Genomic DNA, 12,483 nt, shown 5'->3' with positions numbered 1-12,483 from the left:
AAAATACCCCTTTTGTTTTTATTTTCCTACATATAAATCAATAATATCATACATCAAACATATTCAAAAAGAATTATGCCTCTTGTAGAATACAATTTAACATCATTGATCATAAGATCAATGATAAGCTGATATCTTATGATATTATGAGTTATGATCTTTGTTTTTATTTTAATATCATTGATCTTACAATTTAACATTTATTTAAGTGAAATTTATCCCAAAATCTAATCATAACTCGAGGCATTACAAGGACGCAAAAAACCATAAAAGGTCCACCACTATAGGTCAACTCAACCAAATATTAAGAAATTAAAAGTATCTAAACCATTATAGGTCAAACCAAAGAGGGCAGATGGAATAGTTAAGCAAATCTATTAGTTCAATGTCTACAAACAAAACTATTAATATTAATTCGTACTATTCATTTTAGAACAAAAGAGTAGTACAAAGCAAAAGAAAGCTCTCTTGATGAAAACTACTTGGTACTGTTAGCTAAAGTTTCATTATCATAACTAATTACTTAGAAACAAAATATACTACAGTACTAACAAGTAAAAACAGAGTTTTGAATTGATGTCGGAGTGAAGATAAAAAAGAGGGAAGTCTGTCAGAACACCGTATGACTCCACAATCGGCCACGGGGGCAGAAGGAACGATCTTCAATTGCTTGTCATCGGTGAGATCAATGATTAGCTGATAGTCACGCTCAGATCATAACGGCCGTAAATCATCACCCAGACTTGGTTTTTTGTCTCCTTAGTGAGAAAGGATACAGAGGTACGATTTATAGAACTATCCTACACAAGTGTGGTCGTACCCTTTACATTGTACGCGGTTATTAAAATATTGTCTTTTATTTAGCTCCGTGGTCAATGTGGGACTCTTTTTACCTTATTATTTTACTAGTATTAATTTTGCCCTTTGTCGCTCTCTAAACACCAAACTAGTATTAATTGTGACACTGCACGCTTGTGCATGATACCTCAAGATAGTGAAATTTTTTTCTTGAAATTAAAGTATCTCAATTATAGTTTTAATGTGAAACTTTGTTTGATTTTTAAGAATTTAGCTGTGTGTATCAAGCTCCAAAAAAAACCACAAAATTCTTAGTATTTCAAATCGGAATATTTCGCGCAGGGTATGCGGAGGGCTCATGCTGCATCTTCATTTCAAGTCCAAAAGGCTCTCATGTGAAGGGACGTGATAGATTATAAAATATATTCCTTGACCTCAACTATCAGGTTAAGCTTTTGATTAAGTTAGTCCGTTAACAAAAATAATTAACATTGTAAAATAAAATAAAATGAACACAAAATTCTTTTCGCTTAAGAATTTAAGTAGCTTTGTGTATGTGTCAACGACTCAACGGAGCCACATTTAGTACTTTCTTCTCGCTCCTTGGCCAAACACAATGAAAAGTTGAAAACAAACTAATCACATTTGATCATACTCAATCTCTAAAGTTAACAGCCAATTTCGATTCATTTACTAATGGGCCATGCAGGTGGCGATACTGTCGAGATTGTAGATAGTGGGGGTGTAGTTTGAAGAGTCATGGATAGTTATCGGGCAATTACTTAACAGATTTTATTAGTTCAAACTACACTATTAATACTAAAACTCGCGTTTGTATTACATTAGATGAAGTCCGTATAATACACGATTTATTTGTATTTATCAAATAAAATATTTTATTAAATATATATTTATCTGATAAACTTTGTAATTTTATTCGCTTGCTTACTACTTGAATTTTTTATTATAAAATAAATAATTAATTTTGTTTCCCATATTTAGATAAAATTCCTTATCTAAAAAGATAATATTTTATTTCATAAAGTTTCATATGTGGCTGGCCACATCGTATGGTCGGGATTACTTGGTCAGGGGTTACTCGATTGGTCAAGGGTTACTCGATCGATCAAAGGTTACTAGGACTATTAGGAGTTACCCGTTAAGAGTATTGGTGTGTCTCAGCCGGCCACACGATATAGCCAGCAACACTGAAAATGCGCTGATTTTATTTTTATAATTAATATAAAATTTATATCTAAAATAAATTGCAATTCTTTTTTTCATTGGATAAAATATAACATTTTCATGTGTCGCTTTGATAATTTTTTATTTTTTATTATATCCTACGTAGCTTTTAAAAAAACTTAGCTTACGTGGCATAATTCTATTGTAGCGTTCTAAAAATATTAATCCCACGTGGCGCTCTAATAATTTTATAAAAATAAAAAAACCTACGTGGCACTCTAAAATCTCGGGAAAAAACTCCCCTTTATATATATACTATTTTGGTGTCCCGTGCGATGCTCGGGTTGTTTAATGGATTTTAAGATAAACTTTTTATCTATATACCAAGTTTTAAAATATATCATTGATGCAAAATTAGTTAGGAATTGATGTGATTTTGTGACGATTTAAATTATGCAGTAGGCATATAATGGCTAATAAAAATATTGGTGAAAATGCTTGATTTAAAAAATTATAAAAAAAATAGCAAAGTAAGTTTGAAATATTATAAATTTCTAAAAATTAGCCAAAAATAAAGTAAATCAAAAAATTGTTCTAAGCCCGTTGGGTTGACCTCGAAACCGAAACTTTGGGCTACTGTGAACATTTTTTGACCCGTGACTTAAAGTTACTCTACCCGAAATGACCAATGACCTGACTCGATTGATAGTTCTACATAAAGTAATAATATCATATTAGATTGTGAAGTATTTTTTAAAAATCGATTAGGATATATTATAAATGAAAGTTGTACTTTTTGAACTAGTTCCTTTGCTCCCAAAAAAATTATGATATAACAAATTTATATGATAAACTATTAAATTGTTGTCTACGTGACGCGACATTTGGTGAAAAGTTAAAACGCCAAGTGTTGCTGTCTCGTGATCTGGCTGAAAGGAATGGTGTCCTTCGAACAAGTGTATTATTCCGATAGAGGGTTCGGAACTAATTAGGGAAGCTAATTATTCAGTGAGGTCAAGTGATCGGAATGCCTAGCTGGAGGCCGCTTCCGATCAGTAATATTAATTAATATTACAGCTTACTCTTGACTGAACCCTTAGGGTCACGTCCAATCGTGTAACCGAACCAAGGCGACGAATTAATACGAAGGATTAAATAAGTCGATAGAGATTTTACAAACTAAGACATCGGATTCCGAGCATAGAGCGTCGAAGCCGAGCGTCGAACGTTGAGTCGATTCAACGAATCGAGAATACGAGAAAAATAAGTCAAATGACAAGTCAACACGTAAAGACCTAGCCTCGCATTGGCCTAGCCAAGCGAGGGCTAGGCGCGCTAGGCTAGCCATGTGCTTGCCTTGGTCGCAAGCCCAACAGCCACACATGTGTGCTGGCTGGGCGAGCAGGCTAGCTAGTAGCGCCAGCCCGCAAGTACACAACAAGTGTGCCAGGTCAGCATGTCGTTGTGTGCGGCAAGGCTGCTAGCCTAGCACACTTTCGTGTGCTGTCAGCCAGCATGGCTAGCTCGGAATGGCGCAAGCACCAGCAGCGAGCTGGGATTGCGAGGCAGGCCCAGCCGAAGGCCAAGGCCAAGGCTGCCAGCGAGGCATGCCTTGAGGCCTAAGGCTAAGGGCATCGCACTTGGGGTTGTTGGGGCTTGCTTGCTCTCCAAGGTGAGGATTTGTGGTATTGGAATCTCTTGGGAGCAATTCCCTATAAATACCCACCTTGGGTATTGGGAATACTCACTTGAGTAGAACTCAAAAAGAATCTCCAAAAGTGTGAGAAAGCCTTAAATTCGTAAAACTCTAGTAATTTTGGCCTAACCCTGTCTAAGCTACGGGGTAGGGGCCGGTTCAGTAATCGAGGGTGTGAGATGTTGGAGGTCTTGCATTTGCGGGGCTTGAAGTTTTCCAAGCCCGAGCTCGAGTTACGAGCGAAGCACGTGTCAAGGGTGAGCTTCTTTCTCCCTCTTCACTTTATGTGTTTGTGTTTTCTTTATTTGCATGCTAATTTGTTATGTTGTAATTATTATGCATGCAATCCGATTTATCGGGTTTTGTTTACCCGCGATGTCGGACACCGCAAAACCTAACAGCGTTATAAGAGCCTCTTGCATTTAATTTTTACAACTAAAAATTAATTAAGGTGATTTAAATGGATTTAAAATTCTGGATTAAAATCATATTATTGCTAATTTATGACTACGAACTCAAATTTCGACTCAAAAAATAGTGAATTTTGGGTGAAATCGATGTTCTAAATCAACCTTTACTTACAAAGTGTTTAAAAAATGTCTTCCAAAGGCCAAAATCTGCCCAGAAAGTGGTTTTTTTAGGGGTTTTTCATTAGGAACAAAAATTTTTAAATCTTTAAACCTTGATTAATTATGGCATGTAATTGTTGGATTATGTGTTTGATTATACCATTAATCTTCTACAATTTTACTTCTTATTAAGCATGTTTATGTTGTAAATTGGTTGCTTAATTTGGATAGCTCTTAATTTCACATAAACTTGGAATTTCTCATTCTTACAAATAAATTGCTTGGAGTGTGAAAGTTTATGGTGAATATGATTTTTGAAGCCCTAAAAGAGTTAAAGATTCAACCTTTAATGGTTTAAATGGTTGAATCTTAACTTGCTAAAACTCATAATGAACAAATTTTGGTTTTAATCATTTTGGAAATTGATTAAAATCTTAAATGTTCACACTTGTGCTTGAAATATTATTCTTTATATTGGAAGGTCGTAATATTCAAAAAAATTGCATAAGTAAGTGTTGGATAAATTATTTCATTGGATGATTGATTATTTATTCAACTAATTTTATCAAATCTCATTATTAATTTATGTTGGTTAAATTAATTATGAGACTAGCCCTCAATTTTTGTTGCATCAAGTTAAGCCAAAAATTAATTAAAAGAATGGTTTTGGAATTAATTTTGGTTTGTGCACTAAAATTTAATTTAATTAAGTTAGACTAGTTTTAACTTCAAAAATGGCTCAATATTAGTTCTAAAATCAATTTAGAATTAATTTTAAAGTTTTACACCAAATCGGAATAAAATTCCGAAGCACGAGCATAAAAATCGAAGCCTCGAGCTTCGAGCACCAAGCTCGGCTAGCAGGGCTGCTTGCGCAACCCGCATGTTGATGCCGAGTTGGTGCGTGCGTGCGGGTGCTTGTGTGCGTGTGGCTGCGAGCGTAAGTGTACGGGGAGAGGTAGCATGGTCGTGTAGGTGACTGTGCACCACACAGCCAACATCAAACGATGCTAAGATGCCCACGGGAGCACCTAGTAGTGTTGCGGGGCTGGGGTGCGAGCTCCCGGCACCATGCTGTAAGCCCAGGGCTGCTTGGCAGCAGCTGGTGCTAGCAATGGCGCGCGCCAAGGCCACCTTGGTGCGCTTCTATGTGCGAGCAGCCGGCCATGCGCACCTTGCTTGGTGTCTAGCTAATTCCTTAGGCCTTTTGGTTTGGGAGCTAGGCACTTGGCATCGGTTTTTCGTTTTTGCATTTTAAGTAAAACGAGGCTAGGCCTCGGTTTTTTCATGTACTTGCAAAATTATTTTGAAAAAATTTTTGGTTAACTGGATTAATTAATTTTAATTAGATTAATTTTAATTAAGTTGGATGTGGAATTTAGTGGGAGCTACATTAATCGTTTTGAGCTTAAATTAGCCTTGATTGTGCTTTTGTTATTGCATTAGTTCACATAATCGGATAAACACTTTGACTAGTTTTAATTAGGCGAGTTAATCGGATTAACCACCTAAGTTAGTAACTAGTATGCGCTCGTTTGATACAATGATTTGTATTGTTGCTTGAATTATTTGTAAAATGCATCAGTGTAGACACCTTATTGTGTCTCCCTAAAAACCAAACCCAGTGATGAGTACCTTTCACGTCTTTGATTATCGAATTAGGTGAAGAGTTGAAGAGTCTCGTGAATTTCCCTAAACCTTGACCATTTCTAACTTTTCTAGAATGTTTTAAGCCAAAGTCATTTATTTCGTGCCTTTAAACCCAAAAGTAGTTCATTTCGTGTCCTTGAAAATCATTCATTTCGTGTCCACTTTATAAAAATGTCTAAATCCGTTTATTTTGGTCCATAATCCAAGTCCAATGATTTTATAGTTGGATGGGTTTGAAAAGATCTTTCCAACGATATATTATAAGCCCAAATCTGAGTTATAATGAGGAAGTTATGGCCAAAATACTAAACTAGGCCCAAACCGAGCTTTACCTACGGATCCAATGATCATGTGGAGGGTCCATTAACCTTAAACATCATTTCTAAATCCCTTAAGATTTATTATTAGCTTCTAGAATCCTCTAGAAGGTTCTAATCTATCCTCTTTTTGATAAGATAAAGATTAAGAATTCTATATCGGATAAAACACTTGTTTTTAATAGATTTAATTCTAATAAAATAAGGATAAGTACGGATATTCGACTAACCTAGTTTGATTGGAAGTCGGATTCCGTACGGATCTTATCTTCTGAAAAACATCGCGCAGTGATGAAGATATCGCACAGCGATGCTAATATCGCGCAGCGATATATGCATCGCGACGCGATGTAACCATCGTTACGCGATGAAAAGAGTTTTACACCGAGTCAGATTCTGACTCTTTTTTTTATCTTTTCCCTCGTTTTTCCTTATAAATAGGGATGTTTTCCTCCGTTTCCATTCGCCAACAATCATCATCTAATCTCCCTCCCTGAGCTATAAGCTTCTCTCTCTCTCTTTCTTAGCCTTAGCTTAAATACATCACACCATACGACCTTTAAGAGACTTGAATACTCCAAGCCCTTCTCATAGTTGCCTTCGACCTCGACGTGAAAGGTTGATATTTCTGAGGGTTTGGTCCCTAATCTATATTTCAATTCTTATTTTATTTATTTGTTTATTTGATCTATCTTGAAGTTACTAACGAGTGTATTGTTTTGATAGAAACGGGTACGAGGCTAAAAGTGAGTAGATATACTATCTCTATTCCTTGCTTTTGATATAGAAATCGTGCTTAGAATATTATTTCATTTCCTATTATCATGTTAGGATGCTTTTATGATTTCTAGTATCATGTTAGGGTATTAATTAATATTTCTAATATCATTCTTTCTAGTATCATATTTAGGCTAAAGATCTGATTTCACTACAAGAAAACAGCTGGATTCCGACGGAAAAATTCCGTCGGAAACACAGGAAATTCCGTCGGAATAAGGCTTTCCGACGGAATTCCGTCGGAGTTGGTCTGTCGTAACAGCCCTTGTCGGAAATTCGACCTAATCCGGCGGAAATTCCGTCGGAAGGCGGTCTTCCGACGGATTTTTCGACGGATCTATTCTGTCGGCGCTGTTTTTGACTTTATTTGAAATTCCGTCGCAAATTTCCGACGGAAAATTCCGTCAGAGGTGAGTAGGTTTCCGACGGAATTTTCCGTTGGAGGAGGTTCATTCCGACGGAATTTTCCGTTGGAGGAGGTTCATTCCGACGGAATATTCCGTCGGAAAAGGAATATTTCGACGGAATTTTCCATCGGAAAAGTTAATAATAAAAAAAAAAAAAACAGACCACCCCCACCCCACCCCACCTGCCCAAACCACCCCCACCCACACCCAGCGCCACCAGCCTACATCCCCACACACCACCAGCCCACCCCCTGCCCCTGCCCCCTATCCCCTGCCCCAACCCCTACCCCCTGCCCCCTAACCACCCTCACGCACCACGTAACACCACCAAAACCCACCACCCATATGTCCTCACCCACAACCCCACCCACCACCCCACCAACTGTCCTCACCAACCACCCATACCCACCTAACACCGTACCCACACCACCGTTAACCAAAAAAAAAAGAAAAATTACCACAAAAAATATCTAAACCACAAGAAATATTATCAGAATTTCTCCAAAAAAAAAAAAGACAATTCACTATGATAATTAAAAATTTCCAATAAATATGTAAACTAACATTACAATTACAAAAATAATTAACTATAATCATGAATGTTCAAAAAACAAAACAAGATCTACAATTTAACCTTAACTAAAACTAGATCTAAAAGAAAAACCTTCATATGTTCGCGACAGCGGCCGTTATTTCGGTGGTGGTGTTGTTGTGGAGACCTTGACAACCTCACGCAGTGGTGTTGTTGGAAGGTGGCCGATTATTGCGGTTGATGTTGGTGGTTGTTGCGGTGGTGGCGTTGTAGGCGGTGGTGATGTTGGTGGTTTTGTTGTTGGTGTGAGAAGGAGAAGGAGAAGAGAGGAGAATTGAGAAGGAGAAGAGAAATGAGAAGGAGGAGAGGAGTTCTCAGAGAGAAGAAGAAAATGGCAGAGGAGAGGAAGGAGGAAAGAGGAAAGAGGAGAGGATAGAGAAAGAGGAGGAAAATAGGGTTTGGGGTCCGATTTTTTTTTTTTTTTATATTCAGTTTTTTGTTTTTTTTTTAAAAAAAAATCATAATTCCGTCGGAAATTTCCGTCGGAAATAAAATCTATTGACGGAATATTCCGTAGGAAGTTTCCGACGGATTTTATTTCCGTCGAAACAGTAAATTTCCGACGGAATATTCCGTCGGAATGCCCATATATTCCGACGGATTTGAATTCTGTAGGAATTCCGTCGGAAATTTCCAACGGAATATAAATCTGCCGGAATTTATAGCATTTCCGACGGAATTTTGTTTCCGTCGGAATCTGGCCTTTTTCTTGTAGTGTTTTATAATTTAGTGACATGTTAGGGTTTGTTATTAATCCATTTAATATCATGCCTAAGATCTTGCTAATAGTATTTTGGAGATATTGATTATTGTGATGATGATTTGTTGTGTCAATTATAATAATTACATTGCTTGATTATTTATTATTCATTGTTATTGCTTAATCACGCCTTTCTTGCAGGTTTAAGGGGAATTTGTACTTGAAATTATGCCTAATGAGATAATTAATAATTTGATTTAGGCTTAATATGATTTTAATTCAAGTGATCGCCAATTATAGATTTATTTGTGCATTAATAATCAACCAATATAGATTAAACGGGTTTAGAATTAATTTATTGTATGTATGTTGATCGGAAAGCGCACATGAATATCATAAGAATTAAGTAGAGGCCGATTTAGGGCGGGTTCAATCTCTTTTAGGTTGAATTCGTACCATCATCCCCGAATATCCAGCCATAGTTCTAGACCACTATGGAGTTAGCGATCTCCGTAATCGTGAATGGGGTGTAACCTTCACACCAGTGAATGGTATACAAGTTCCTAAAACTTGTTGACGACTCTTTTGCTCTAGCTTTTTTCCCTTTGGACGCCACCATGCTTAAATGCTTGATTACAGTGGGACTCAACGCTAATGTTTGAAATATTCCCTACAGTTTTTTGGCGACTCCACTGGGGAGGATTTCTAATTTTGATTCCTAAAATTTATTTTGGTAATTGACTTTAGAATGAGTGGATGAGACTTGAAATATTCTAGATATTCATTGTGCGTAATTTTGATTAACATTGTGGCATAAGCATAAAAAGGTCTGCATTGGAAAAACCATCTGAAATGCGTCCAAAACATAGGAATTTTATACATAGGAAAATTGGGAAATTTCTTTCACAACTAGAATCGAAAAAATACTACGAAAATCGAAAAATCCGAAGAACACAGAAAACTACCTCGAAGCGTAGGAACTGTCGCGACACGACAGGATCCATCGCCATGCGATGGCTATATCGCGATGCGATATTGCTATCGCTGTGCGATGGCTCCTGTTTTCTCGCACAGAGTTCTTCCAACATCGCGCTAGGAATCTGTCTTCTTGTTATGACTGATTCTAGTACTGTTTCACCGATTCGACTTCTTAATTGAGTTTTTCCTTCTTTTCTGAACCCATATGTGTTCTACATATGGTTTTAGCCCTGGGAATTCACGATCGATCTACCCAATAAAACGCTCCGTGCAACAACGGGTACATACAAGTTTGTGAATTCACCAAACCATGGAAGCAAGTCTAACTTGCGGGGTCCCATCCATACGCGCCAACCCTTCTAAAGGTAAGGCTTTCGCGCAATGCATCCGGACTCATAACCATGAACCCTCTTTGACTACCGTAATTCTTGACCTTTAGAGAACTAGATCCATGGTTAGGTTGTAAACTCATTGCATTATATTGTGACTATTTGACTAGTTATGCATTCCCTACTTGTGCATATTTTTCTTGTGATAAACTAACCTCTTATGTTGACTTGTGTTTATAAAGTCTTATCAACTAACTAATGACTAAAAACAGACTTTGCTCAATTAATTAATTAATTAATTTGGATTAATAAAGTCTAAACATAATTAACTTAGTGAGACTATAGGTTTCCCTTTCGAAAGAATTACCGAAAACAAATTAAATTAACGTTCAAATTCTGGCGTGGAGGTTTGATTTGTGACGCGAAACGTCATCTTTCATTGCGACGCGACAATTATATCGCGCTACAATGGAGCCAACGCGACGTTATATTTCTATCGTTTCGCGATGGTTCTGTTTTTTCTTCCTGAGTCTTCGCGTTGAGTCTTAAACTTTTTGAGTAATTAATAATTGAAGTCATAACTTAGTCTTTGTTTGAGTCTAACCACATGTCTAGTCACATGGTCATGACACGAGTCTTGAACATATCACTTTCACTCATAAGTCCTTGCACACACTTTGTACATACTTCTTTCACACTATGACCATGTCTTAGGTCCATGCATGAGTCGTCTTTTTCCGTTATTTGAGTTAAGGGTCCATCCTATTCCCCAATTTTTTCCATATCTTTCCGCATTCACATACTTTCCATATACACATATACCTTCCTACATATCTTCCGACATGATCTCCCCATACATACCATTCATCCCATACACTATGATCTGTCCCCATCTATACATGTTAAATTGAGTCCAAGTCAAGTAATTGACAATGAGTGACCATGGTTTCCCTTTCCACAGCGTTTGGTTGAGGATAGAGGGGCGTTTGATCAAGGACAACACCTTTGTTCAAGTACTATTCTTTGATAGACCGATTCGACAAAGAAGAAAGTTCAGAATAATGGCCAGTCAAGAAGAAGTTGATCAACTTAAGCTGACTGTCAATGGACTTGCCGAGATGCTTAACGAGCTCACCACTCTAGTTAATGACTAGCAAGCAAGTACCAGTCGAGACCATCAAACGCATAGAGGAAAGCTTGAGTCAAATGTCTAATGACTACAAGTTCCATGGAATTAGCTCCAAATGGGTCTAAGTGGATAAGGAACTTCTTCCGCAAAAGTTCTCTGCCAATGACATCCCTAAGTTCAAGCCAACTGACAATCCTTACTTTCACTTAAGAGATTTTGAAACAATCATGGACATCAAGGGAATTGATAGGAGAGTTTTCCATTCACTCTTACCGCTTTCTCTTGAAATAGTGTGTCAGCAATGGTTCTTCTCTACAGACAAAGAGAAGATCACTACTTGGGAATCTATTACACATGCTTTTATTGATAGATACAAATGAAATATCCAAGTAGAAACTGATCATAGGGAACTTGATATACTTAAACAGAAAGAAATTGAAGGATTTACTGCTTTCTATAATAAGTGGAGGGAAACTTCCGCTAAAATGATCGAAGTTCCAAGCGAGAAAGAATCTGTAAGGATGTTCATTAAGAACCTCCAAGAAAAATATCAAAAACACTTGAAATATCAATGCAACTTGAATACTTTCAAAGTTGTTTATAACATAGGCATTGTAATTGAGGATGACCTTATGAAATCAAAAGCTGCTAACAATAGTAACAACAATGGCTGGAAAGGAAAAAAGAACGACAATCCTTCTTCTTTGAAAACACCCACTCTAGTAACAATGTTAGCACCTTTAATCTCAATGATGTCTTAGCCATGAATAATCAAGGGCCAAGAAGGCAGCCAAGAAGAGAGTTCAACCCTATTGGGATGAGCTATGACACCGCTTTTGACCCTCTTCATGCCAAAGGAATCATCACTTCCATTGGACCTCTTCAAGATCCAGCACCCGAAAATAGATCGCCCAACTGGAATCTTAACGCCCATTGCAAGTACCATCAAGGTATGGGCCATACTACCGAGAGTTGTTGGAAGCTAAAAGAGGCCATCCAATATTTGATCGATAATAACAAGCTTCTCGTTCCACCAGCTGGCAAGAAGACCGAGTGATGATAAGCACAAAGCACCAGGCGGGATTCAATGACAAAGATTTCATGATTCTTTTCTTATTTTTGTTTTCCCCTTCCCCTTAATAAGTCTAGCATAGGCACCCTTCGTCTTCCATAGATTTATTTCATGAGTTTTTTTTCACCCTTTCCATTTTTAATAAAATGAGCATTTCTTTCCTGGCATATGATCATCACATTGCATTAAAAAAATAAAAATAAAAATCCATACCGAACTAAGCACAAGGTATACCAATGATTTGAGGCACCCCTTGTAGCCACATCATATCATCATTACCCCTT

This window comes from Chenopodium quinoa, unplaced genomic scaffold, assembly GCF_001683475.1.
Source record: "Chenopodium quinoa cultivar QQ74 unplaced genomic scaffold, ASM168347v1, whole genome shotgun sequence".
Classification (NCBI taxonomy): domain Eukaryota; kingdom Viridiplantae; phylum Streptophyta; class Magnoliopsida; order Caryophyllales; family Amaranthaceae; genus Chenopodium; species Chenopodium quinoa.
This window is presented reverse-complemented; position numbering follows the sequence as displayed.